We start from the raw sequence: 3,857 nt of genomic DNA, 5'->3' as shown, positions 1-3,857 counted from the left end.
GGGTTATAACTGTCTCTTTTTTCCCAGAGCATAAATAATTGTACTCACCAAAGAGTTGCTCCGCCGCCGTCGCCCGATGCCTCCCAGGCCGCCACTTCCTCTCAGACTCCTCCATTTCACACTGGCACAACACTACACTCGCGAAAGAGGAGCTAATTACGATCGCGCGCGCTAATTATCGAAGCAACGCACGACACGACACTCCCGGTGTTAATCGACGTGGACTTTGTTGTAACGAGAACGAGAGAGCGAGAGACGCAATTGTGCGCGAGAATACGAAGCGCATCTGACGCGATGGCGTCGTGCGAAATGATGCCTAATGAGAAATAATTCGTCGATCGACATCGATGGACGAGTCATTTCTCGCTGAGCGGGAACGTGTTGGCGGCAACTCAGTGAGAAATGATTCGTCGATCGATGTCGAAACGATGTCGAATCGACATCAATTTGACGGTATCGATGTTGATTCGACATCATTTTGACATCGATCGACGAATCATTTCTCACTGGGCAAGGACTCGCGGGCATACGCGAGGCTAACTTGACGCGCGTCGCGAAAAAGGGAACCGAATGCGTGCGTTCGACGGGGCGATTTCGCGCGAACGTTTCTCTCGCCGCGCGTCACGCGTGGAAAACACGGATATTACTGCACGCGCGAGGAGATACGAAAAATTGAAGAGCTCGGTGTACACGTGACGCGAGGATACGACGGCGCCGTAGCGACGCCGACCGCGCGTGACATTTCGGCCGGGATTTCCTGGACTTACGCGTCCCGGTGGATTACCGACGCGCGAGGGTCGAGTCTACGTCGCGCGATTGTTGAACGGCACAATAGTAAACAATAGTAAACTTACTGCGATTGTACGTGGCGTGAAACACGCCGACCACCGCGACCGGCACGAGACCGATCCGCTGCGTGTCCACGGGCTCCTCGAACGGATCAACATGGCGCCGGGTCCCGGCGGCCACTGCGCGGCGCTACAACGGCGATGCTACGCGAGTCGAGTCGACGGCGCGACGCGTCTCGAATAAACGCGTTCACTCGGGAAATGCGCACTTGGACGACGCAACCGACGCACCTTCGCGGCTCTCCTCACAATTTATTCACTTGATATGCATCGTCCAAAGGGTTGCGAGCACGATTTGGCGAGTCACTTTCTGTATGACGAACGAGGTAAATCCTTGGAGAAAGACGAAGGCGACGTCCCACGGCACTCGCGGAATCGACGAGCTCGATCGCACGGCTGTGGCGTCGTTTAATTACGCAGGAACGATCGCGCACATCGTCCCGTGACACTCGTATCGGCGGTTCAAACGACAGTACTTCACCCGCGTCTTCCGATCTCGACGAGCAGCGGCCATTGGACGAGTGGTGACGTCACGAACTACGCGAGTCAACGGCGCGTTGGAAAATCACTTCGTTTTCACTCGCGCGATGTATCGGGAATAAGTGCACAAATCCACGCGAAAAATTACGCGTGATACTTGTCTCGACAAATTACGGCAAAAATTAACAATAAGATTACGGATCGCGACAATTGCTTAAACGCGATTGATAAAGTGTTAATAATTTTCGTACGAGACGATCGAGATTCTCGTCGGAAATAATCGCGTTACGAGAAGCGACGCGAAAACACGAGGAACGTCCGTCTCGCTCGACTGATCCGCGCCGAATAACTCGGCACAATAATGAATAAACTGTTTTTGACCGAGGTGTTTTTACGGCGCTACGTCATTTCGCGGAACCGGCGCTCGGCGACCTAGTTGTTTACAACGCTCGACGAAACGTACAAGGTGACGCCGTACACAGGATCGTATTATTTTTTCTTGATACGCGTTCGCGACAAGTGTGGGAAGAAACCGCGTTCGCTTTCTACGAATAATCGCAATGTTCGATATCATCGCGTGATTGTTGAATTCCCGCGATTTGCTAATTATGCTCGGTTAGCCAACAAGATAGATATTTAACGCGATTCACACGTGAGATCTATACAACCAAGAATCAAAGCGCTAGCGAACTTGAAATTATTTCTTCATTGGGATAATTATGGAAAAGCCGCAAGTTGATTGGCTACACATTTTTCGAAACTAGAACTTGGACCAAGTCCTAGCATCGTGGATACAGGCCTTAAGGCCCACACACAATGCCAAGCAACAGGCAATAGGAACAAGGAATAAAATTTCCGACGTTGGATTGGTTGGAAGAAAATTTCCGAGGCTTGTGTGAAATGCTGTTGCTACCTAAAGCCCGCTGCAGACGATGCTATTTTTCCTGCTGGATTGTTTGCAATTTAGTAAATTACTATCATTGCACCACTCAGCATTCAGGATTCCTAGTAATTTACTAAATTGCAAGCAATCCAGCAGGAAAAATAGCATCGTCTGCAGCGGGCTTAAGAAAAATCAGTTCAACTCGGTAAATGCTTGTTTCCAAGCGTTGCACTCGCGCTGAAAATTCCGCCAAACCATGGACGTAGGAATACCTAGACGGAGAATAGTGCCGCAGGATGGTCCACAAAGGGCGAGGGGAATAAATGTCTATTGTAACGGACGAGAGATACCAAGATGGCCAACACTTGATAGAGTCACGGAATGTAATCTAATTTCACGCCTTGAAAAGAATAAAAACTCTTGGAAACTCTTCTCACTTGGAAAAATGCAAAAATAATGTATGTATATATGAATAATCACTATATTGATTACTAATAGTGAATTAAGACATACGAGTATGTGTTACATCGAATTAGTACACACCATAACCTGTCATACATAATATATTAAAATGTAAAAAATATTATTTTATCATTATGGTGTTAAATTTCTTTTGCCATCGCTTTCTTATATTTTTCATGCGGATAACCAAATTTGCTATAATAATTTGCTATGATAATAAATACAGGGTGTCCTGAAATTCAAGTTAGTGCATTAACACTATCGACGCGCGACTCACGGACAAGTTTCCGTTCAACCGTAATGTATGATTAGCCTGTTTTGAACCTCTTTATCTAAAAAAACTACTGCTCGGAACGAAAAATGGCAAATAACTTTTTAATTTATTTTTTCGACGATTTTCTTGCTATGGTATTTTGATTCGCGAATTTCAGGACACCCTGTATACATACATATAATAGCATAAACATTCGTAAACACATATCGAATAAATATTTATATATACATATTAAATAACCATAATTTTAATATTTATCACTTGTAATTGGTTAATTTCTTACGGCTTAAAGCTTACAGCTTACTTAAAGATTGTGGACCAGGGGTAAAGGCCGGATTAGATTTAAATTTGACCAATCGCAGTAAAGTTTACTAATCTCAAGTTTAGTGACATTTACTCCAATTGGTCAAATTTCAATCCAATCTCAATCTCAATCCGTAGTCTGATACGGGCTTTAGGCTTTATGCTCCGTCCAGATATTTCCTACGTCCATGGGCTTAAATGCATCTTGATTAAATACTGAATGCAACATTAAACGCTTAAAACTCCCTCAAGCGCTGAATTTTTTAAATATCCCTTAGCGGGAAAATATGCGGGACGAGGGATCGGACAATGTTAAACCGAATCGAGAGACGCGCGACTGCCGGCGCGGCGCGCGGGTTCACCGAGCTGGAACATCGCGCGTTAGTTTGATCGATGGATCTCTGCGAGATCGCCTCCTTTTCCGCGATCGCGCGCGATCTCTCGCGATCACTTTCTCTCCCGCATTCCATCCCGCTCGCGCTTCCGGCGCGCGTCGCGGCGCGGCCGCCGTTTTCGCTCTCGCTCGCGCAGGTGCGCCGCGCGCGCGACGCATGCACGTTTCAGCAAATTGTCATGAACTAAATGCCACGAAAGATTCGTAAGCTCG

The sequence above is a fragment of the Vollenhovia emeryi genome, unplaced genomic scaffold (genome assembly GCF_000949405.1).
Source record: "Vollenhovia emeryi isolate VEMERY1.0 unplaced genomic scaffold, V.emery_V1.0 DF939329.1, whole genome shotgun sequence".
NCBI classification, from domain to species: domain Eukaryota; kingdom Metazoa; phylum Arthropoda; class Insecta; order Hymenoptera; family Formicidae; genus Vollenhovia; species Vollenhovia emeryi.
The sequence above is the reverse complement of the archived record's forward strand: the minus strand, read 5'-3'. Positions refer to the sequence as shown.